Genomic DNA, 27,093 nt, shown 5'->3' on the forward strand with positions numbered 1-27,093 from the left:
GGTTTTGTTGGTTTTTATGGCTGAGTAGTATTCCATAGAGTATATGTGCCACAGTTTTTCAATCCATACGGGTGCCTCCATATGGGGGCATTTGGGTTGGTTCCATGACTTAGCAATTGTGAATAGTGCCGCAATAAACATTGATGTGCAAGCTCTTTTCCAATGAGGAATTCTTCTGTCCTTTGGGTAGATACCGAGGAGTGGGATTGCTGGATCATATGGTAGATCTATTTGTAGATTTTTGAGAAATCTCCAAATTATTCTCCACAGTGGCTGGACCAATTTTCCTCCATGTTTTTATACTTTTCTTTGTAGGGATGTTTTATTTACTTAGTAAAATTTATTCCTAGCTATTTTTTTGGTAGCTATTGTAAATGGAATTATTTATTTTTATTATTTTTGTTTCCCAAGGGATACTCTCAAGAGGTCTTCAGGGCTGATATTCTTCACCCCCAGCACTGCAGCCAGCCAGGATTATGGGTGTGCCTATGGGATTACCAGTGTGTTTAGGTAGACCTGGGATGGGAACCTGGAGCCTTCTCATATGGCCTCCAGAATTAAGCAGCAGCACTCCTGCTACTTATACCACCTGGTTTTGTTTCTTTGATTTCTAGATCATTTATTTCTTCCTTTACATAATTTTTTCCCTAGTCATCTTCCTTCTTGTTACTTTTTAAGCAAGGGAATATATTCTCTTTGCCTTAAGTCATTTATAAACTTTTTTATATTTCATGGTTTAGAATATTAGAATTCACTCTTATTTTGCTATTATGTATACTTCTAATTCTCAAATTAACCCATTAACACTACATTTTATCTATTTAAAAATAAATTTTGCAGTAATGATAAAATATGTTTCACATCTGTAATAATAACTGTAACTTTTAATACCAAGACCATGAACTAAATTTTTAGTGAGCTTATCATAAATGTAATTAGCTTGACTGTTGTTAACTAAAAAAGAAAAATAGATAACTAAATGCAAGCTTATGTCTTTTTTCATTTCTTAAATATATTTTTTATCAGTTCAGAAGGTAGCATGGAGGTTAAGGCAGCTGGATCCCACATGGTTACTGCATGGTTCAAGTCTCAGACTCATCAGCTTGAAAGAAACATGGGTGTGTGTGAGTACATGTCCAAAATCCTGAGAAGAGAATGGAGGAGAAGGGATTGCAGTGTGGTCATCCCTCCTGGGGTTGACTTCTCACTTTCCCTCTCTCTATCACACTCTCTGTGTGTCTCTCTTGCAAGCACACTCACCCTATACCAAAACTAATGTGCATATACAAACACACACACACACACAGACACACACACGCTCACCCTATAGCAAAACTAACGTGCACATACAAACACACACACACACAGACACACACACACATTAATCGATATTTTAAATTTATTTTTAAAGTTTGTTCTCCTACAGAAGGAAAAAAGGAAAGAGATTCCCCTAATAGTCTTCTACACTAAAATACATTCCCAGCTATGACCAGCCCCAGATAATGGGCACATATGTGCCTGATATGTTCAGAGAACTCTTTTGTCATGTACCCGGAGCCCTTCCATGTGGGTCAGCCTTGTAGAGTATTGGATTGCTACTACAACATGGTCTGGCTCTTTTTCTACTTCTTAAAAAACAGAAGATACATCCTTGAAGAATGTGTTGTATTTAGAAAGCTGTCTTTCTCTAAAGAATCTAAAACTGTCCCAATCCAGAAAGGCACAGAATGAATCAGGGATAAGAATTATTCAATTACTCTGCAAACCCCTTTTATTCAGTCTGATCTTAGGTTTTGTCAAAAAAACAAAAACAAAAACAAAACAAAACTTTTTTTTTCTTAAAGGCATATGTACTTGTCAAAGAGAGATGCAGAGAGAAAGTGAAGGGGAGAAAGCGCCCCTCAATGAGGCATGTGCATACTACAATCCCATCTCTTCTATTTTCCACCTAGTTGGGATCTGGGGCATACATTCACATGTACCTTACATCTTTTTCAAGCATCCAGGGCTAGGCCAGGATTTGACCTGTACAGAAGGTCATGTGAGATCGAGCTTTTTTAACCATAATGCCACTGAGTCAGCCCTGTAAAACATTTTTTTTCCCATAGCAAAACATACTAGCAGGTCATGTTTTGTCACTTACATTACATTCTTAACATCTCAACTGGTTGTTTCAAATTTATTCTTTTATTTTTTGTATACATATGGTCATTTTTAACTTCTTTCTTTGCTGTTCTCCAAACTCACATTCACTTGGGCAGTAGTGTATCTCAGGAAAGCCTGTCCTTCCAGAAAGTTATCATTCTCATTTAATTATATAATAATTCATCTGTGAGATCCCAACACACTGAAATAAATGAGAGCATATGGAAACACAGGTGTTTAGTGCTTCGTGACCAAATTGTGGGTACATTATGCATTAGTTGTTAAACAAAACTTTTATACAATATGAGAAACCTAGGACTGAAGCTTCAATGAAATTCTGTATCGGGTGGTTCTATAACACATTTTATCTTTAGACACTATCTGCACTATCAATGTACTATTGAAAGATACTGTGTATGGACTCACTCTATAGAAACATAATTTTATAAGTTATAAATGTAAAAATATGCACAATTTACATGAAATAGCAATGAAAGCATTGCATTTATAATGCTTTTTAAAATTTTTCCACAGGGAAATTATAATACTTGAAATACAAAAAAAAAATGAAGTATTATCTTAGTAAGGTTTCTCAGTATTAGCTATTAGAAATCTTCACCTGTCCAAAGTAATTTTGAAATTACAGGAAAGTTTCCAAAAATTTATGAAATTCTATGTTAAACTTCAACTATGTTTCTCATTTCTTACATTTTCTTTATCTTTCCATATATATAACTGTATAATTTTGCCTGAACTACCAAAAAAAGACACTTCTTTGCCCCAATGAGTTATACAATATGAGAAACCTAGGACTGAAGCTTCAATGAAATTCTGTATCGGGTGGTTCTATAACACATTTTATCTTTAGACACTATCTGCACTATCAATGTACTATTGAAAGATACTGTGTATGGACTCACTCTATAGAAACATAATTTTATAAGTTATAAATGTAAAAATATGCACAATTTACATGAAATAGCAATGAAAGCATTGCATTTATAATGCTTTTTAAAATTTTTCCACAGGGAAATTATAATACTTGAAATACAAAAAAAAATGAAGTATTATCTTAGTAAGGTTTCTCAGTATTAGGTATTAGAAATCTTCACCTGTCCAAAGTAATTTTGAAATTACAGGAAAGTTTCCAAAAATTTATGAAATTCTATGTTAAACTTCAACTATGTTTCTCATTTCTTACATTTTCTTTATCTTTCCATATATATAACTGTATAATTTTGCCTGAACTACCAAAAAAAGACACTTCTTTGCCCCAATGAGTTAGTTTAGACTTCTTAAAGGAAAGGTCATTCTTTTTCATAACCATAATGCCATGATCAAAACTGGAAATTAATATTGATATAACACTATTATCTATGGCTCTTATGCAAAACATGAACAAATCTTATTTCTTAAGGCAAAAAGTAAATGTTATTGTAGTATAGGATTTCTGCTGCATTTATTGTCATGCCTTTAAAGCCTCCTTTAATCAAGAATATGCCATTCTTTTTGTCATTTTTTTTTTCTTTTTGGTCTTTCCTAATTGTGACAATTTGGAAGAATAGAGACAGTTATTTTGTAAAATATTCAGTGGGTTTATTTAATGTTTCCTCATGATTCGGATGATTCATATTTGTCAGAATTATCACAGAAGTAGGGTTGTCTCATTTCAGTGCATCTTATCAGAGAGTACATATCCTGTCTTTTAATCCTGTTTATGACAACTTTGATAACATGATTAAAGTGCTGCCTGTAAAGTGTCTGTTAAAGTGTCTTTCTACTTGCTTTTGTAATTTAAAATTATTTCTTAGGGAGAAATTTTGAGACTATGTATCTTATTCCTCATAGAAATTTTACCTATTTGTTTTAGCTGGGCGTGAGTTTAAGCCACCAGGTCCGGAACTTGATCCATGGTTGACTACATGGGAGTTCAGCGACATGGCCATTACACTAACTGCTGTTCCCAGTGTTAGTGTTTAGTGTTTCAATCAGTTAAAATATGAATTTATAACTGCATCATTCTTTTTAAATTTACACATTGTTTTGCCAATGTAAAAAGAGTAGAAGAGAGCAAGAAAATACATAAATACATCCTAACTAGAATTCAGTTTTCGTTTGTATACTTTTTAACCTTTACTCTGAACAGAATAAAGAAAGATTCTAAATACACCTTTGTTCAGAAGTTCCACTTCTATTTAGAATGTACATTTCTGCAAGAGATGTCATACCATTAAAACATAAAATGTGAGTAACCTGTGGATCAAAATCTTCTAAAAGTTCATTAGTGAGGTGAGGGCACAAAACAGATGAATTGAACGTCAAAGCAATAAGCCCCTGTGAGAAAAGATGGAGCATATAAACCATGTCTCTATTAAACAGAGAATGAGAGGAAGAAATGACAGATAAAATCAAATAGGGAAAAAAAAAACACATGAAATGTGGTAAACTCTTAAAGACCAAGCATTGATAATCGCTGGAATTCTCACACATCGTAGGAGTCGATACTTATTTGATGACTTGTAGTTTTTTCCCTTTTGGTAGGGACTTAAACTAAATTAATTCTACTCAAATCAATTTTAAATTCAGTATGATTCCAATCAAATTACAGGTGACATTTTTCACAGAAATAGAAAAAATAATCATAAAATTTATCTTGAATCATAAAAGACACCTTATTGCCAAGGCAAGGCTGTGCAAAAAGAATAGGAGGCATCCCACTACCTGACTTCAAAACATATTACAAAGTGTTAATAGTCAAAACATCATGGTACTGACACAAAAATCGATACATAAACCAGTGGAATAGAACAGAGAATCCAGAAATAATTCTTAATCACAAAGTCAATTGATCTTTGACAAAGGGTACAAAATAATGCAGTGGAGGAAAGAAAGTCTTTTCAGCAAGTGATGTTAGAGGAACTGGATAACTACCTGAAGGAAAATGAAACTGATGACCAGCAGTTAGCATAATGTCTATGTCGCTGAACTCCCATGTAGTCGACCGTGGTTCGAGTCCTGGACCTGGTGGCTTAAATTCATGCCGGGCACGTGTGCTTGCGTGCCCAAGATCCCGAGAAGAGAATGGAGAAGAAATTGCGGCATGTCCATTCCCCCTAAGGGGTGATCTCTCGCTTCCTATCTCTCTGTCTCTCTCTGTCTTTCTGGTGAGTGCATGTGCCCTATAGCAAAAACTCTACAAAAAAAAAAAAAAAAAAGAAAGAAAGAAAAAAAGAAAGAAAAGGACCCTATCTTTCATTCTTAACAAGAATCTACTCAAAAGGAATCAAAGATTTAAATATAAGACCTCAAACTATAAAACTACTGGTAGAAAACAGCGGAAACTCTTGAAGACATTGGAGTAGGTAAAGATACCTCAAATTAGTCACCTAAAGCACAGGCAATAATCCTCAAAATAGACAAGTGGGATTACATCAAGATAAAAAAGCTGCTGCTCTGCAAAAGAAACAACAGGTAGAGTGAAGAGAAGCTCCTCAGAATGGGAGAAAATATACGCAAATTATGCCTTAGATAAGAGATTGATAACCAGAATATTTAGGGAACTCAGACATCTCACTCATACAAAAAAAAAGAATAATTCTATTTAAAAATGGGCATATGAGCTGAATAGACAACTATTCAAAGAAGACATGAATGGACAAAAGGCATATGAGAAAATGCTCAGCATCTCTTATACAGGAAATGAAAATTAAAACCACTATGTGATACCACTTAACTCTAGTCAAAATGGCCACGATCAAAAAAATAAAGGACAGATGCTGGTGAGGCTGTGGTGACAAGGGAACCCTCTTATAGTGGTAGTGGGAATGTAAATTAGTATAACCACTGTGGAAAGCAATATGGAAGTTTCTCAAAAACCTACAAATAGGACTACTAGAACTAACATATGACTCAGTAATCCCACTTCTCAGTATTTACCTAAAAGGTAAACACTCAGTTGGAAAGACACTTGCACATCCATGTTCATTGCACCATTATCACAATTGGCAAGACATGGAATCAACCCAAGTGTCCAAGAACCGATGACTGGGTTGAAAACTGTGGTGCATATATACTACAGAATATTACTCTGCCATAAGAAACAATGAAACTATGTCATCTGATTCAAAGTGAATACGGAAGACTTACTGCTAAATGAAGTGAACCGGACTTGAAAGACACACACTGTATGTTCCCACTCTATGTACTAAATGTCTGCACACTCTGGCAGAAATGGAAAGATCCAAAGATATGAGAGTAGAGAGGATAAGTGTAAATACCAAAAACTGTAAAGGAGAGGAGTGGATAGTAAAGGGTGGGTGGAAGGGGCAACAGGAAGAAATATTTAATGATCAAAAGGATGCAAAGTTCTCTGTTGAAAATGACATATATGGTGATATCTTTGATTTGATTGTCATGTACTACATGCATACTTTGAAAAACCATATTATACATTATAAAGGAGTAGAATGATGGACTATAAATATTAGGTTGATGCAAAACCAACTGCAGTTTCAGATTGTGAATTTCAAATAATTGTAACTAGACTTAAACACATCTTTATTAATCAAAATATTGGTAGGAATAAGCACAATCAACACATTTTTGCCAATGAGAAGTAAGTTTGTTTATTCCTGCAGCATAAATATCCATGCTTCAGGGTTCAGTAAACTCTTGGAAAGCATCTACTGCATCTTGCTGTTTGTGAAACATTTTCTCTGCAAAACATTGTTGAGGAGGCTGCAGGCCCAACCCTTCCGAATCTCCACGCATCCCCACCGTTCTTCCTCCTTGGACCCAAGGTTGTTTGCCTGGGACTTTAAGGCAAACAACCACCCCACCCCACCCGCAATCTGGATCGAGTCGGCCAGCAGTTCCGGACACCAGGTGGACTGAGGCTGCAGGCCCCACCCTTCCAAATCTCCACGCATCCCCACTGTTCTTCCTCCTTGGACCCCAGGTTGCTTGTCTGGGACTTTAAGGCGAATCCCCACCCCACCCCACCCGAAATCCGGATCAAGCCGGCTAGCAGTTCCAGACACCAGGCGGACTGAGGCTGCAGACCCGACCAACCTGGTACTGTCATTCATCATCTGATCCCTTTCCACTAGCCTTTGGACTATTTGAATTTTGGTGATTTGAGTAGCGCACGGCACATTGCGAACCGCGCAATTTTCTTTTTCCATTTTGTTTTTCTTTGCTCTTGGGGTGTTGCTTATTTGATCAGTTGAAGAATAAATAAATAAAGTTAAATAAAATAATCTTTAAAAATGGTGATTTTGTCTACTTTTACAATTTTTCTAAGCCTGTGCAATTTTTTTTTTTTTTTTTTGAGAGATTTTTCACTGTAGGCCGCGTGCGCTCGCCAGACAGACAGAGAGAGACATAGAGACAGAAAGCGAGAAATCACCCCCCAGGGATGGAAGAGAAAAGAGACAAGGAGCTCCAGGAGATGAGGAAGTCCTTTAATGACTTGAAAGAAGAAATGGATACCCTAAACAAGAACCAGATGGAACTTCTAGGTTTGAAGAATGTGATAGAGGAAATCAAAACCTCCCTTGAAAGCATTAAATGTAGGTTAGACCAGGCAGAAGACCGAATCTCTAACGTAGAAGACAAAACATCTGACCTAGATAAAAGTATCAAGAAGATTGAGAAAACAACCATGAAAAATGAGGATAATATACGAGGAATACTGGACACCATCAAGCGCCCCAACATTCGGATAATTGGTATTCCGGAGGAGGAAGAAAATAATAAGGGCCTGGAAAATTTATTCCATGAGATCCTGGAAGAAAACTTTCCAAATCTAGAAAGGCATTCAAATATCCAGACCCAAGAAATACAGAGGACCCCAAGTAGAATCAACCCAAGAAGATCATCTCCAAGGCACATCATAGCCAGACTGGCAAAAACAACAGATAAAGACAAGATACTAAAGTTGGCAAGAGGGAAACGCCAGGTTACTTACAAAGGTCACCCCATCAGGCTAACATCGGATCTCTCAGCAGAAACAATGCAGGAAAGGAAAGAATGGGGAAGCATAGTCAAAGTGTTGAGTGAAAAACAATTTCAACCAAGAATACTATACCCGGCAAAATTATCTTTTATATGGGAAAAAAAGATAAAAACATTCTCAAATAAACAAAATTTGAAGGAATTTACCAACACCAGACCAGCTCTTCAAGAGGTTTTGAAGGGAGTACTATACCAGGAAAACTAAAAAATCAGAGACAGTTATACGAGAACAAAAAACAACTAAGAAAATGGCTCACTTAATGATAGGATCAGGTATGGAAATATCGATAATTACATTGAATGTCAATGGATTAAATTCCCCAGTTAAGAGACATAGACTAGCTGAATGGATAAGAAAACAGAAACCCTCTATCTGTTGCCTACAAGAAACTCACTTTATGGATAAAGATATACATAGACTAAAAGTCAAGGGCTGGAAAAAGATATTCCATGCAAATGGAAATCAGAAAAAGGCTGGAGTAGCGATATTGATCTCAGACAAAATAGATTTTAAAACAAAGACTGTAAGAAGAGACAAAGAAGGGCATTATATAATAGTAGATGGGGTAATCCAGCAAGAAGATATAACCCTTATAAATATCTACGCACCCAACTCAGGTGCGCCTAAATATGTGAAGGAAAGACTGCTGGAGCTAAAAGGAGACATAGGGAAAAATACTATAATTGTTGGAGATCTCAACACCCCGTTATCTCCTATAGACAGATCTTCTAGACAGAAAATAAATAGAGAGATACAGGACTTAAATGATACTATAAATGGAATGGGCTTGACAGATATCTATAGAACTTTCCACCCTACATCCACAACATATACATTTTTCTCACCCCGACATGGAACCTTTTCAAAGATAGATCATATATTAGGACACAAATCAAGCCTTTACAGATTCAAAGGCATAGAAACTGTACCCAGCATCTTCTCTGACCATGATGGAATTAAACTCAAGATTAATTTCAAGAAACAACCCCGAAAACACACGAACACATGGAAACTGAACAACCTACTTCTGAATGACTTCTTCACTACTGAAGAAATTAAGGCTGAAATAAACAAATTTATGGAAACAAATGATAATGAGGACACAAGTGTCCAGAACCTATGGGACACAGCAAAAGCAGTCATAAGAGGGAAATTCATAGCAATTAGTGCACATAAGAAAAGGATGGAAAGATGGCAAGTAGATAACTTATCATCATGCCTCAGAGAACTGGAAAAACAACAACAAACGAACCCCCAAAATGCCAGGCGAAAAGAAATAATAAAGGTTCGAGCAGAAATAAATGAAATAGAAAATAAACGAACCATACAGAAAATAAATGAAAGCAAAAGCTGGTTCTTTGAAAAGATCAACAAGATTGATACTCCATTGGCTAGACTGATCAAGAAGAAGAAAGAAAGAAACCAGATTAATCAAATATGTGATGAAACAGGCAATATTACCACGGACATAGCAGAAATACATAATATCATTAGAGGATACTATGAGCGACTTTACGCCAACAAACAAGATAACCTGGAGGAGATGGACAAATTCCTGGATGCATATAAACTACCAAGATTGGATCAGGAAGACATAGAGAATCTGAATAGACCTATAACAAGCCAGGAGATTGAATCAGTAATTAATAATCTCCCAACAAAGAAAAGCCCAGGCCCAGATGGCTTCACTTGTGAATTCTACAAAACTTTCAAGGAAGAATTAACCCCTATCTTACTAAAATTATTTCTAAAGATTCAAAAGGAAGGAAACCTTCCAAATTCATTTTATGAAGCCTCCATCATCCTCATCCCCAAAACAGATAAGGATATGACAAAAAAGGAAAACTACAGACCAATATCATTGATGAATATAGATGCGAAAATTCTCAACAAGATACTCGCAAATCGTATCCAACAACATATAACAAAGATCATTCATCACGACCAGGTAGGCTTTATACCAGGGATGCAAGGGTGGTTCAATATACGCAAGACCATAAATGTAATACACCACATTAACAGAAAGAAAGATAAAAACCATATGATCATCTCAATTGATGCGGAGAAAGCGTTTGATAAAATACAACATCCTTTTATGATTAAGACTCTCAGTAAGATTGGTATAGAAGGGTCATTTCTGAACACAATAAAAGCAATCTATGAAAAACCTACAGCTAATATTATACTGAATGGGGAAAAGCTGAAAGCTTTTCCTCTGAAAACAGGTACTAGGCAAGGCTGCCCACTTTCTCCACTGCTCTTTAATATAGTACTGGAAGTCTTAGCTATTGCAATCAGAGAAGAGAACAGTATTAAAGGCATTCGAATAGGCAAAGAAGAGTTGAAAATATCTTTATTTGCAGATGACATGATGGTATACTTAGAAGACCCAAAGGTATCCATGAAAAAACTGCTTGAAGTAATAAGTGAATACAGTAAGGTGGCAGGATACAAAATCAATATCCAAAAATCTATAGCATTTCTATTTATGAACAACAAGTTGAATGAAGCAGAGCTGAAGAAAGGAATCCCTTTCACCGTAGCCACAAGATGTATAAGATATCTAGGGATAAACCTAACTAAGAAAGTCAAAGACCTTTATAAAGAAAACTACGAGAATCTTAAAAAAGACATTGAAAGTGACATAAAAAAGTGGAAGGACATCCCATGCTCCTGGATTGGTAGAATTAACATAATCAAAATGGCAATTCTACCCAAATTAATCTACATGTTTAATGCAATTCCAATCAAAATACCAGAGATATTCTTCAGAGATCTAGAAAAGACAATTATAGAATTTGTCTGGAACCATAAAAGACCTCGTATTGCAAAAGCAATCCTGCGTAAGAAGAATGGAGTAGGAGGCATATCACTCCCTGATCCCAAGATATACTATAAAGCTGTGGTCATCAAAACAGCATGGTATTGGCATAAAAACAGACATGTGGACCAATGGAAGAGAATAGAGACCCCAGAAATAACTCCCAAAGCTTATAGCCAACTGATCTTTGACAAAGGATATCAGTCAATCCATTGGGAAAAGGAAAACCTCTTTAGTAAATGGTGCTGGAAAAACTGGGTATCCACCTGCAGAAAGATGAAACTGAACCCCCATCTTTCACCATTAACAACAGTCAACTCAAAATGGATCAAAGATCTGAACCTAAGACCTCAGACAATAAAACTACTTGTGGAAAATGCTGGGGAAACTCTGGGAGACATTGGAGTAGGCAAAGACTTCTTAAATAAGACTCCCAAAGCACAGGCAATAATCCCTAAAATAGACAAGTGGGACTATATTAGACTAAGAAGTTTCTGCACAGCAAAGGACACAGTAACAAGTGTGAACCGACAACCCTCAGAATGGGAAAATATTTTTGTTAAATATGCCTCAGACAAGGGACTGATAACGAGAATACATAGGGAACTCAAGTGCCTTATGCGAAAAAAAATGATTAACCCGATTAAAAGATGGGAAAGTGAGCTGAACAAAAGTCTCTCTAAGGAAGACATACGAACAGCCAAAAAGCATATGAGGAAATGCTCAACATCCCTCATCATAAGGGAGATGCAGATAAAAACCACAATGAGATACCACCTAACCCCTGTCAGAATGGCAAAGATTAAGAATATAAAAAGTGATAAGTGTTGGCGGGGATGTGGTGAAAAGGGAACCCTCCTACACTGTTGGTGGGAATGTAAACTAGTTCAACCACTGTGGAGAACAATATGGAGGTTCCTCAAAGATCTACAAATAGAACTACCATTTGATCCAGCAATCCCACTTCTGGGTATTTACCCAAAAGACAGGAGAACGCTCAGTCAGAAAAGTGCTTGCACATCCATGTTTATTGCAGCATTATTCACAATTGCCAAGACATGGAACCAACCTAAATGTCCACAAACTAATGAATGGATTGGAAAAGTGTGGTATATATACTCTATGGAATACTACTCAGCCATGAAAAATAACAAGACCCTGGAATTTGATAGAAAATGGTCAGATATGGAGGATCTATTGCTGAGTGAAGTAAGCCAGGCTATGAAAGAAAGATATTGTATGTATCCACTCAATATATGCCGAGTATCCGGACTCTATGGTAGAGAGCAAAAAATTGGAGGACATAAAAGCAGTGAAGGTACTTAATGAGAATAGGACAATGTGGAATGGGGGAACTGAAGAGAAGAGGATAGAGAAAGATAGCAAGTGAACAATAGAGAGGCAGGACGTTAGTGAGAAACAGATAATGGCTTATTAACTGTTGATGATGACATGTATAGTATTCTCAACTGGATTGGTCTGAGAAGTATTTCATGATGGGCAAAGTATCTTTACAAGCAAAATGAGAAATAGCGATTGACTATTTTAAAAAATAATTAGAATAATAAAAATAATGATTGGGGAAGACATAGAAAAGATATTGAATGTTGAAGTGGGGAGATTAATGTCTCTGTACTGACTGACATGCATGGCATTCCCTTTTTGAAAAAACAATGTAATACACTGTAAAGTTATATGTAATCCAATGTAATATAAAGGAGATTATGATGATAATAAAAAATACAAAAAAAATACAAAAAAAACCATTGTTGAAATGCTTGAAGAAGTGGTAGTCATTGGGAAGAGGTCATGTGAATATGGTAGATGAGGCAAAATTCTGTAGTTCAGTTCATGGAACTTAGGAAACCTCGTGTAATGGGCAGTCGATGTTGTCATGGGGAAGAATTGGGCCCTTTCTTTGACCAATGTTGGCTGTAGGTACTGCGGTTTTTGATTTATCTCATTGATTTGTTGAATATACTTTTCAGATGTAAAGATTTGCCACGATTCAGAAAGCTGTAGTGGATCAGATGCCAACAGTGACCATGACCATTTTTTGGTACAAGTTTGGTTTTGGGAAGTGCTTTGGAATTTCTTGTTCCAGCCATTGAGCTGACTGTCACCAGTTGTCACATAAAATCCACTTTTGTCTCACATCAAAATCTAATTGAGAAATGTTCATTGTTGCCTAGAATAAGAGAAGATGACACTTTGAAATTATATTTTTGATTTTCAGTCAGCTCATGAGACACTCACCGATTGAGCTTTTTCACTTTCCAGTTTTCTTCAAATGCCATACAACCATAGAATGGTTGATCTTAAGTTATTTGGCAGTTTCTTGAATACTTATAAGAGGATTAGCTTTGATGATTGCTCTGAGTTGCTCATCGTCAACTTCTTTTTTTTTTTTTGGAGAGGTTTTTGCTATAGGGCATGTGTGTTCACCAGACAGAGAGACAGAGAGACAGAAAGCAAGAAATCATCCCCCAGGGGGGATGGCCACGCTGCAATCCCTTCTCTTCCATTCTCCTCTTGGGATCTTGGGCACACGCGCACATGCGCCCAGCGTGAGTTTTAAGCCACCAGGTTTGGGACGCGAACCGCGGTCGACTACATGGGAGTCCAGTGACATAGCCATTATGCTAACTGTTGGTCCCACTCATTGTCAACTTCTGACGGCAGGCTACCATACTCCTCATCTCATCTCTTTTGCTAAACTTTTTGCTTCTTGAACCACCACTGCACTGTAAACTCATTAGCAGTTCCTGAGCCAAATGTGTTGATGATGTTGCAAGTTGTCTCCGCTGCTTACAACCTAATTTAAACTCAAATAAGAAAATTGTTCAAATTTGCTTTTTGACTAACATCATTTCCATAGTCTCAAATAAATATAAAACAAACAACCAGCAATAAGTCATTTGCAAAAAAATAAAGTGAGAAATGTGCATTAAAATTATGTAAAACATAACCACATTTATTTAAGAATGCATCCAATATCAAACAGCAAATTTCAATACTGCAAAACTGCAATTACTGTTGCACCAACCTAATAATAAATAAGTTGCCCTTTCATTACAAAAAGGAATTAAAGAGTAAAGTAGTATTCCTTTATGACACAGACATGAATATTGTGATTGGGTGCCTCTGAGTGACGTGTTAGAGATTGCTTGGTGTCCTGACTTTTTTCTCATGTGAAACAAAAATGAGTTCTGTAGGGGACTGGCAACAAACTCTTCTTGCCCGTCCTTTTAGCCAAATATCTGCTATTCAGGGAAAAGAAATATTAGCAAAGAATTTTGCCACTGTGAGAAATTCCAAAAACATACTTGTACCTAGAATTCTTTGATGATACAACAGAATTCTGCTATTACTGATGAAAGGACAGTGAACACAATGTCCAAAGTTCTTCAAAGGGACATTGGTAAAGAATGCTGAGACAATTCTTCACCTGGGGCTCAGGTGAACAGGTTATAAGGAAGTTTGAAGCTAGTACAATAAACCCAAGAAAGTATCCCCTTCCCCAATATAAACCTTTACATGAACCAAATAAAAAGTAATAGTAGTCTGCTTCTGCGGGATGCTTAAAGACATGAAGAGGATCACCCCTCAGGATTGGGCATGCTGAGGGCAGAACTGAAACCAGTCACTGAGCAGCAGGACACTGTTGGAGAAATTGGAATATTCTGAATGTAACTATATGAAACAAATCTAGGCCAACCAGTGACTATATTTACTATATTAACTCTAACTCCACCTTAATGGCCTAAGGAAGTATAGGTGGGACAAGTTCTAGGTGTAAATATTATTTAACTCAATCTCTTTCTTAAACATAATGTCTAGAATTTGTTCCAAAATTTTGAGACACAAAAATATTAGAAAAATTAAAAACTCGCTACCAATTTACAAAATCAGAGCCAGAGATGGCCAAGATATTTCAAATATCAGATACTTTAAAATAACCATGGCTAATATATTAAAAGATAGAGTAAAATAGATGGATAACACGTATGAGTAGATAGGGGAAATTGACAGGGAAATATAAATTATAAAATCTGTTTTAAAAACCTCAAGAAATAAGTTATAAAAGAAGAAACATTCTTTTGGCAGGTTTGTTCATAAAATGGACATGTTCCAGGAAGAATTAGTGACCTTAAATATAGTACAATAGGAATGATCTGAATTGAAAGAAGCAAAGTAAAATATTAAAAAAAAATTGAACAGAACATTCAATATATTGGATTGCATTTAGTTCTTTTTACATTTATCAAAAAGCCAAAATTTTTACTGAATGTAAACCAGATGAACACCTTAATTCAAAAGTGAAACATCAGACTTCATCAAATATAAAACCTAATTATATGCTGTCTACAAGAAACACACTTTAAATAGAAAAAAAATGTTAAATGTACAATGATGGAAAAATATACCATGCAAATAAAAGAAAAGTTAGAGTTACTTTGTTAACAACAGATAAAAAAAGCTCCTGAAGAAGAACTATAACCAGGAATGAAAGAGACATTATGACACCGGCATCAGCTTATAAAGAAAAAAAAATTGATATCCTAAATGTGTATGAATTTATCAACAGAACTTCAAACCTATGCCGTGAAACTTGGAAGAACTACAATGTAGAAATAAATATATCCACAGCTATAGCTGTTGAATTTAACATTTCTCTTATTAATTGATATAACAAGGCAGCAATTGGTAAGAATGAGAGATTTGAAAAACTTCCAAAACAACGTAAATAATAGATATTCATGAACCATTCCATTAAATATCAATAAATGCAGATTCTGCTCAAATGCAAATGAAATGGTATGATCATATTCTTCTTAAAATGAGTTATTTAATTTTATTATCTTTTTTTCATTTTGCTACAGGACACATGTGCACACCAAAGACAGACCCACAGAGAGAGAGAGAGAGAGAGAGAGAGAGAGAGAGAGAAAGTGAGAAAGCAAGCAGCCCATGTCCAGGCCTTGAACTGCTGTCAGTCATATGGGAGTGCAGCACCCTAACCATTGTGCTTCCTGCTGGCCCCAACAGTTCATATTCTAAGACATGAAATGTTAAAGTTTTGCATGGTAAGATATGACATAATATGTCTAATCTGACCATAATAGAAATAAAATAGAAATTGGGACCAGTAGGTAGTGTGGTGGTTAAGTCACTGACACTCCCATATGATTGACCATGGTTTGAATCCTGGACCTTGTTGCTTGCTTTCTCTCTCTCTCTCTCTCTCTCTCTCTCTCTCTCTCTGTCTTTCTCTGGTCAAAATTAAAAAAAAATATGAATAAATAAAAAAATCAAATAATTATTTTTAAATAAGAATTAAACTAGAAATCATTAAGAGATAGACTCTCAGAATAATAATAATTTAAAAAGCAGCTATTCTGCTTGGCCCAACAAACACATAATTAACACATTCTGTAGTCAGGACTGAGATTTCAGTCTATATATATATTGGTGCTTTTTGTTGTTGCTATCTATGTAAGCTACCTGTAATATTTATTTTGGTTTAAACACTTATGAAGTGCTCTCATAGAATATTTAACCTCCCCAGACTCTGTGTATTTAGACTTTTGTCTTTTGGTCTCAAAACTGCATCTGCCTCCAGAAAGACCCCATGCCTTTGACAGTGGTCTGGGTTTCCCTGATTTCCTGCCTGTCTTTCCAAAGAAAACTCATTCCAAATACTTAACCTTTCCCCAGAGTCCTAGAAAGAAAATGGAATTTTGGTTCCTGCTGTGGTCCCTGTAACCTCAGGTCTTTAATGTGGTCACTTTCCAATTTAAAAGATCCAAGTGGAAATATTTTTACTATGCTGGGAATAATTCTACAAAGATACATGAATTCTTAACACTGTTACGTTTCAGTATAAGTGGTGACTTTCTTTTCATGTCTTTAAAATGGTCTCATTCCTGTAATACAGCCACCCAGTTTTGTGAGGGGGGAATATATGTGTTTTTGTACAAACGTGAAAACAACAACAAAAAAACTGAAGTTAAACGGATTTGTGACTTTCCTAAATAGCACTCAGTTGGTGAAGTCAATTTCAAATCTCAGTCTCTTTGACTTCAGCTAGAATAATGACAAAATATAAATGCCAAATGCCTTTGGCTTGTGCATCTCTAAAATGTCAAGATTTTAAGTTCCTGCTTGTACTTTTTTTTTTTTTTTTTGCTAGGAGAAAGCAACTGTGATAGGTATGGAATAACTGCGCAAGTCACAGAAAGGAGGACTTTGGAGAGGGTCTGATCTGCCCAAGTCCTGATAAAGGTTGCCATCTACTCTAGTTCTGAGTTATTTTATAAAGTCTAATTCTACACTTATAAGTGGAAAATTATGGGGTTATAAGAATGTACTAAAACAATTGTAAAGTTGAGGTAACAATGATCAGAAGTGTAACACATGAATAGAAAACTATTTGGTAGAGTTTAAATTAGAGACTAGGACTGTGAATCTGCTCCATGGGAAATAATAGAAGTTATATTGTATATTGACATCCTTTTGCTACATCATGTCGATATATTTATATCTCTATATAATTTTGTGTCATCTAAATGTTTTGTTATTTCCTATAAAACGTTTGAAAAGTGATTACAAATAATACTTTAACCATGAAATGACAGTAGCACGGACAACCTAACCTGAACTCTGACTTTGCACTTTTCAAGTAAGACTTGATGTTAGTTTTTTCTATTTGAACTTCAATAACTTGTTAATCCAAGAAAAAACTAATTCACTGGAGGCTACAGAAGCAGCAACTACCCTTTCAAAATCCCAAATCCTTTAAACCTCTTTTCTTCTTCATTTTAGAAATATGAATAGCAAGACTCAAATCAGGCAGATAAGTTTTGGCTGGATATTTTTCCTTCAAACTTTGAGAAATATGTTTCTTATAATGGTCTTTACAATAGCAAAATATGTGTGGAAGGGTCAAGTGTTAAACAAAACCATGCAAATTTGCCATCTGGATAGTGTCTTGCCTAATATTTAACTCAACAGATTTACAGTCTTATAAGGAATTTTCATTTAGCTTTTGTAATATTCTAGTATATTTGGCCAATCATTATGGTTCCCTAAATGAACAGTTCCTATGAGAGTTGGGGAAAAACAGTTGAATTTTCCATCAACTGTTGGTACTTCCATCCAAATGTGAAGAAAGTTACCTTGGAAATCATGGATAAAATAATAGAGTGCCTAAAAACATATTTGAGAAAATATTTGATTTTTACCCAATGTATTATTTTTCCCATGGGCTGTGCACACTTGTGAGAGAGAAGGAAAGGGAGAGAGTGAGAAATCACCCTCCAGGGGGGACGACCATGCTATGATCCCTTCTCCTCTATTTTCCTCTCAGGATTTTAGGTATGCACACACACATGCCCAGTGTGATTTTCAAGCTGCTGAGTCTGGGACTTCAACTGTGGTAAGTCACAAGGGAGTCCAGTGCCTTAACCACTATGCAACCTGCTGTCCACCCCCCCCCACCTACCCACATTTTAATTTTTTAATTTTTTTTTTTTCAGGCACTGCCTAGAGCCCAGCACTGTGCTGCCTTTTGATTGAGTGAACACACACATGGCTCATGTAGTTAAGAGCTCTGTTGATGTAGCAGAGAGGGAAGCTGACACTGTGTAATGAAATGAACACAGTGATTTGATGGGTAGGGAGATTTTGCAAAACAGAAGCCAAAGAGCTTCTGCCATTTAAGAAGAGTCATGACTTGCTGGAGGCTCCTATATCTATTTGTCTGAAGATGTTTCTTCAAATGTTAAAAGGTGAGGGGTGGGGATGGCGAGAAGTGGGGAGAATAGAAAAGCAGAGGAGAGGAAAGGAAGAAAAAGACTAATGAACAAAAAAGTGATATACCATCATTAGTTTACAAATAATGTTTTGAGATGTTTATTCTGACGTTCATGGCCTTGTATTTCCTAACTCTAGGTAACTCTCTAATTTGTTCTACAATTTCTGTTAATTTCTCTCTTGCTTTGATAAGATAAAACCCAGGAGGGTTTTGTTTTTTTTTTCTTTTTTTGCTATAGGGTGCATGCACTCACCAGAGAGACAGAGAGATAGAAAGTGAGAAATCACCCCCCAGTGGGGATGGCCACACCGCAATCCCTTCTCCTCCATTTTCCTCTCAGGATCTTGGGCACACACATACAATGCCCAGCATGAGTATAAGCCACTGGGTCCGGGACTCAAACCATTGTCAACTACATGGGAGTCCAGCGACATAACAATTACATTAATTGCTGGTCCCATGCTTCTCATTTTAAGTGTGTTTTAACAAATTATCATTTCATTCAAAATATAGAGCATATCCACAAATTTTTATCCCTGATTTTACAGTCACATATTGTTAGACTTTTGTTGTTTCTAATATTCGAATATTGAGAGTTCAGCCTCTATGAGCTGTGTATACAGCTAGTGTGGATATTTGCCTTATATTTATTTTTTGTAATTGCCTTGGAATAGGCAAGATCAGTTACATGGTAAATGTACGTTTCAGGGTTTTTTTCTTTTAAGTTTATTTTGTATCTCCAATCACTATACATCACTAACCTTATAAAATTGAATTTACCCAACATAAATACACTTCACACCTGTCCAACTGAAGATAATATACATGTTATCATCAACAGATAATCATCCATTTTTGTGCCCATAAATGTCTTTTATCTCTATTTTTTACTTGATTCCTTTCCTCACACTCTCCCTTTTCTCTCCCCCTCTTCCCATACTATCTCCAGTACCTGTAACCATTTTCCATCCTTCTGAATCCTCTAATCTTTCAGTTTCGGCCATGGAGTGTGGACAGTCAATATATATTATGTGGAGACATACCGTATCTCTGTTTCATAGCCTGGCTTACTTTACTCAGCTGTAAATCTTCCATATTCATCCACTTTCTATCAAATGCCAGGATCTTCTTATTTTTTATGACTGAGTAGTATTCCACCAAGCATATATACCATGTTTTTTCAATCCATTCGTCTGTTCTTGGACATTTGGCTTGGTTCCCTGTCTTAGCAATTGTGAATAATGCTGCAATAAACATACATGTGCAAACACTTTTCTGACTGAGCGTTCTCCTGTCTTTTGGGTAGATATTCAGTTAGAAAAGCTGTTTCCACAAGTACTAGGTTGTCTGAAAAGTCATGATGCATTTTTACATAGAAAACAATAAACCCCCACCAACAATGTATGAGACTTCGGTTACCATACATATTGACCAATACGGGGTAGTGTCAGTCTTCATTAATTTAATCATTCCAATAGATGCCCAGTGGTATATCATTATGGATTCTGATTCTGTGCATTTTCCTGATAACTAATAATTCTGAGCATCTTTTCAGGATCTTTTCTTTCAGAATTTATGTATCATTATCATTGTTTAAGTCTCTGTTCAAATCACTTGTGCATTTTTTTCTAGGTTGGTTGTCTTCTTATTTTGAATGCCAGTTTCTTTTTAAGGATTCTTTAGAATCATGTCATTTGTGATAGACAGTTTTCTTTTTCTTCCTTTTCCACCTGCAAGCTAGATATTTCTTTTCCTATGTTACTGCACTGGGTAGGTCCTCCAATAAAATAGTGAATAAGTGATCTTAAAGTGGATCTTCTAGGTTTTCTTTTGACTCTGGTCAAAGGAATTTTATTTAGTTTTTCTTTTTTTCCCATTAGTAAGTATAATTAACTAGTTTACCATGAGTTACTGTTTTGTGTTTATTGTTTATTATCTATGGTTGTTACGTTTTTTTTTTCGAGAGGTTTTTGCTATAGGGCGCGTGCGCTCGCCAGACAGACAGACAGAGAGACATAGAGACAGAAAGCGAGAAATTATCCCCCAGGGTGGATGGTCACGCTGCAATCCCTTCTCCTCCATTCTCCTCTCAGGATCTTGGGCACGCATTCACACGCGCCCAGCGTGAGTTTTAAGCCACTGGGTCTGGGACGCGAACCGCAGTCGACTACGTGGGAGTTCAGCGACACAGCCATTACGCTAACTGCTGGTTCCCTGGATGTTACATTTTGACAAAGAATTTTCTACATCTATTAAGATTTTTATGATTTTGCTTATGTTTTAGTCTTTTAATGCTATAAAACATACTAATTGCTTCTAACGTTTAGCTGATCATGTATGTCTGGAATTGTACATTTGTCAAAAATCTTTGAACTATACAGTTGGTCATGCAGTCATATTTTATAAATTGCTGGATTCAATTTGCCAAATTTTCTTAATAATTTTTATTTCTATGTACATGAATGATATTTATATGTACTTTTAATGTCTTTGTCTGATTTTATTTTTATGATGGTAATGCTAGCTTCATAAAATTAGTTGGGAAATATTCTCCTAGATTTTGGACAAATATGGTTATAATTGATATTTCTTTTATAAAAAAGAATTATTTAATTTTGTTTATCATCATTTTTTATCATTTAAAAATTTGCTACAGGGGTATGTGTGCTCATCAGTGAGAGAGAAAGAGAGAAAGGGAGAGGGAGAGAGATAGAGAAAGTGAGAAAGCAAGAGATGAGGTTTGGGATTTGAACTGTGGTCAGCCATGTGGGAGTCTAGCGCCTTAATCACCATGCCACCTGCTTGTCCTACAGTTGATATTTCATCTTTCATGGTTTTATAGAATTGATCATTGGGGCCACGTGAGTATAAATTTTTCTTCATGGAATGTATTAAACTACAGACACAATTATTTTAAATAAGGATAATTATTCAGGATATCTTTTCTTTTTTCTAAGTTTATTCATATATTTCTTCCATGAGTGAGACAGAAAGAGAGAAATCACTCTTAACAGGGTCTTGGTGCTGCATTTTTCTTCCAGTCATTAGCCAGTCCTAAATCATGGCAAGTGTGCGCTCTGTGTACCCAGGGAGGTATCTGGACTTGAACCAGAAATCTTCCCAGGTGGAATGTTGTAGAGGATCATATTTTACCATAGTGTTATTGTTGGACCCTATCAAGATAGCTTTTTAAATTTTTTTCCCAAAGAATATGTATGCTTGCTTGAGAGGAAGGGAAAGAAAGAAGGAGGGAGGAAGAGAGAGAAAAAAACAGTGAGATAGCAGTACCCCCCCAGGACATAAGGAATGGTCACATTGCAATCCCTTCTCCATTTCTCCCTCCTTTCAGGATTTTGGGCAAGTTTGTACACACATCCAGAATGTCTTTCAAGCTACCAAGTGCAGGACTCAAACTCTGCAGTCAATCACATGAGATCTAGCCCTTAACTCCCACAATGCGAGTCTGCCCTATTTGTTTTTAAATGTGGTTTGGTAGTTTGAAATTTTTCCATCTCACTTAGGTTATTGAAATTTATTTATAGTAAGATGTTTATAATAAGCTCCTGTTAGACCTTTAACATTCATAGAAACTTAGAATCTATTTTTCCTAAACCATCTAAGAGTTTGTTAATTTTTGTACTCTTAAAAAAAAAAAGACTTTACAGTATGTCATCTTTCTCTTCTTTTTTACTCTATCTTAAGGTAGAAATTAAGATAATTAATTTCAGGATTTCTTTTCTTTCATTTCTAGGTAATGCTATATATATATATATCTTTCTAGACTAACAAAAATCAGGAAAGTTGGGTTTTAATCTTCACTTAGTTTAGTGTTTTCTTTTTTAAAATTTTATTTATTCATTCATTTAATTTGACCAGAGAGAGACACAGAGAGAGAAAGAGACGGAATTTGAGAAAGCAAGCCATCAAATCTGGGACTTGAACTGTAATCAGCCATGTGGGAGTGTCCAGCTCCCTAACCACCATGCCACCTACTGGCCCCAGTTTAATATGTTTTCTAGTTTTGCTGGTATTGGGTTTTCGGAAAAGTCATGATGTATTTTTTTCTGCACAAAAGTGCGTCATGACTTTTCTGATAACCTAATAATTTCTCTTTTTATTGAAGTTATGTTAAGCAGTAAAATAACAAGATTGCCTGTTTTTAGGAGCAATAATGCTTTTTTAGAAAACTACATTTATTTTTTTATTATTATTATTTTGGAGAGATTTTCACTATAGGGCGCGTGTGCTCGCCAGACAGACAGAGAGAGACATAGAGACAGAAAGCGAGAAATCACCCCCCAGGGGGGATAGTCATGCCGCAATCCCTTCTCCTCCATTCTCCTCTCGGGATCTTGGGCACGCACGTACACACGCCCAGCGTGAGTTTTAAGCCACCGGGTCCGGGACATGAACCGCGGTTGACTACGTGGGAGTCCAGCGACATAGCCATTACGTTAACCGCTGGTTCCCTAGAAAACTACATTTAAAACTTGCGATTAAAATGATTGTTTTCACTTATGTAATTTTACTTTAATTTTTTGGAGGCCTTCTTTGTATCAGGAGTTTTACTAGTTCCTGGAACTGAAAGATACAAAAATAGATCCTCTTCGAGGTGAAGAGTAAAGTAAAAAGTAAACAGCAAAATACTCCTGTAGAGCAGCGCTGTATAATAGAATTCTATTTAACTTCAAATTTTCTACTAGTGACTTTAAGTAAAAAAGTAAAATTAATCTTAACGTATTAGGCTGGCCTGTGGTTTGGTGGTTGGGGGAACCAAGTTCCACATGGCCAACTGTGTAGTTTGGTTCTGAACCCAGCGGCTTGGGAGGCATGCCAGGTGTATGTACATGCATGCCCCAAATCGCAACAGGATGAAGACATTGAAGAGAAGGGATTGGAGTGTAACCACATCCCAGCTAGGGATGTTTTCTCTCTCTCTCCCCCTCTCCCTCTCCTTCTCCCTCCCTCACACTCCCTTGCTATCTCTGTTTCTCTCTGGTGAGCACACATGCCCTCTAGTAAAATTTTTTAAAAATTACTTTTAATGTGTTTTATTTAGCCCTATATAGCTAACATATTTCAATATGCAATCAGTATAAAAGTATTAATGAGATATTTGGCTATTTGGGGCATAAAGTCTTCAAATACTGAGATGTATTTAACATTATAGCATGCCTTATTTTAGTCTGATCACATTTCCAGTGCTCGATAGCCAGTGTGACTGATGCTACTGTGTTGACCCTCGTAGTAGTGAGACAGAAATTACTCATTCATTCCTCCCAGGAGTGTATCTCCGTTACATTGGATAAACTCCATCTTAGACTCAGTAACTGGTCCACAGACCCTCACCAAATAAGCAAAACAGATTATATTTGAAAAAAAAATTTCTGACTCTAAATCCTATATTATTTTCATGACTCTTGCTACATCTATAGTTTCTGGCTTCCTTGCCTTCTGTCTCTCACTAACTCTTCACTTCTTTAAATCATCATTTGAAATCATATAATCAAAAATGATGTGCTCAAGAGCTTGTGGGTCAGAGGGTTGCAGCAAAGTGCTCTTACTGCTGTGAAGAAAGGCTAAGGGCAGCAATGTAATGATGCTTCTCTGTAATGCTGGTTAGTCAGGTTTTTATTCGTTATATTGTATTTTCTTTTGTAACAAGTGTAAAAGCAAATTTCAAAGGTAAAACAGTGTGTTCTGGTATCCTAATTCTTAACCCATTTATTTCCCTGCTTTGAGTTCTAAGAATAGTTGGGAGATGGGACCAGCATATGGTGTTATGACTACATCGCTGGACTCCCATGTAGTCGACTGAGGTTCAAGTCCTGGACCCGGTGGCATAAAACTCACATGGGGTTGGTGTGGGAATGTGCCCAAGATCCTGAGAGGAGAATGGAGGAGAAGGGATTGTGGTGTGGCCATCCTTCCTGGGGGGGAGGGGGGTGATTTCTGACTCTCTGTTTCTCTGTGTCTCTCTGGCAAGCATACATTGACCAAAAAACTGGATCAATACCCAAGCAAAGGGAGTTGATGGTGTCACTGTTAAAGTCTAGGCTTATTATTATTATTATTGTTATTATTTATAGAGAGATTTTTGCTATAGGACATGTATGTTTGCCTGAGAGAGAGACAGAACGTGAGTAATTATCTCCCCTTCCCCACCCCTGGGGTGATGGCCATGAGCAATCCCTTCTCCATCCTTCCCCAGGATCTTGGGGACACAAGCACACATACCTGTTGTGAGTTTAAGCCTCTGGGTCCAGGACTTGAAATCCAGTTGGCCATGTGGGAGTTCAGTGATGCAATCATTAAGCATCTTATGGTCCCTTGGGTTATTTTTAAGCCACTAGATCTCTATCTTATTTTTTGGATTACATTTTTTGCAGGGCCAAATAGATTTTTATGTTTTTATGGGTAGGAATCTGTAAAAACCCATGCTACAAAATAACTGTGTGTGGGACCAATTTGGTTTTATTAATCCATTAACTCACTAACACATACACACATTCTTACTAGGTTTGTGTGCGCTGGGTGCTGAAATTGCTTGCTGAAATCACAGTTCTGGTTTTAACATTGTCTCTAATTATAATAGAAGCCTGTCTTGAACAAACATCTTAATCTTTCATTGCTGTCTTCAGTTAGTATGGCCTGAAAACTACAGGCCTCTATCTCATGTTCACTGAGCACATGACAAAGAGAAAAAGCAATGTTTCCACTGCAGTCCACTCAGATGGATAAGGACAAGTATTCAACTCATCACAAAAATTTCATGAGGAGCCTTGTTTCCTAGATTTTTATCAGCTCTCAGATCTTGCCACATTCCTTGACTATATCTGATTCTTGGCATTCTTTTTTATATTTTGATTAAAAAACTTTAAAGGTATTTCAAAATAGCTAAATATTATAGAATGATATGTCATATTAGAAGGAAAAATTATATGTGTATATCAGTGTGACTTCATATGTATTATATATGATATATATATAAAAAATATATATCATATACATAAGTCTCATTGACATATGTTTTGATGGAATTCCAGTTAAACTTCCATTTTTTAAATATACTCTTAAATAATGTTAAGGATTCTGCTAATGGAAAAAAAAAATTGTCCCAAACTGGCCAGTATAGTTTTGTTTTCACATTTGATGAATGAATCTTACCTTCACATCAGAACAAATATTCTAGCTGAACAAGCTTTATGAGAGTTGTCATGTATTCCTGGTTATTTAGATACTAGGCAAAGCAGCTGAAGCCTTGTATATAGTTAATTTAACTCACCTGTGCTGTGTTGTTTCTCAGAAGGTCCAAACTGAATAGTTGAGTGTTAGGATAAATGTAAGAATTAGGCATTGGCAGCTTATTGACAGTAAATGGTTTTGTTAGCCTGTACAACAGAACTTCAGCATATAAAATCCTTCATGAAAAAATGGTTCAGGTTGAAGCAGCACAAAACTATTGTAAGTAGTCTCAGGGAAAACTGGGCATGATGTTACTAAGATTAAACAGAGAAGCACATGACTGGACTCAGAATACTGTTATTCAAGGTAATGAAATAGTTACCTGTGTTTGGGTAAATGTGTGTCAAGTGAGGTATAGAATGTGTTCTGCTAAAAGTCATACCTAAGAGGAATAATAGAGATGTGAACATTTAAATGGAAAGCAATAAGGAAGGCAAAGTGTATCAGAACAGTTGACTGGAGATACAGATCATGAAATTGCAAAACATTTGTAAGTAATTTTATATGACAGTACTCACTCAGATATAACCAGAATCATGCACATTGTATTTCAGTTGCAAAGATCATCCCTCTGCTAGTACAAGGTATGTTTGGAAAAATGCCTTCATTTGCTAATGTGCAGGGATTGGCAACTCATCAAAAGTGAAGTGCCTATCTTTGGGTTGGGAAGAGAGGATTTATATTGGGAAACAATGGTGGTAACCCTGGGATTGAGGAAGTGAAACTTGATAACTTTACCATTGAACAGAGTCAGAGAAGAAAAACTATATTAAGCTGCGCTTAGTAATCATGTCTCCCAATCAATTTTACTTCCTACTTTCCTATCTGCCTACTGCCTGCAAACAATAAGTACCTATTAAATATCTCCTCTGCATGAAGCATCGTTTTTAGATCTAAGACTTCAACAGTTGACAAAAAGACAGTATTTTCTTTGTCTTATAGAGCTGATATTTAAGTCAGGGAAGACAGCACTAAAAATGGACAGAAAAATAGAATAGATACAGATGCAAATTAGGAATAAGTAAAATATAAGTCAGACATGGTGGTGCC

General features: G+C 36.2%; 1 pseudogene; it reads right to left on the reverse strand.

Annotated features, from left to right (window-relative positions):
- The window catches only part of LOC102485056 (kinesin-like protein KIF11), a 107,452-nt pseudogene that overhangs the window by 67,477 nt on the left and 12,882 nt on the right, over positions 1–27,093 (reverse strand).

Source organism: Tupaia chinensis, unplaced genomic scaffold (assembly GCF_000334495.1).
Source record: "Tupaia chinensis unplaced genomic scaffold, TupChi_1.0 Scaffold148587_1, whole genome shotgun sequence".
NCBI lineage: Eukaryota > Metazoa > Chordata > Mammalia > Scandentia > Tupaiidae > Tupaia > Tupaia belangeri.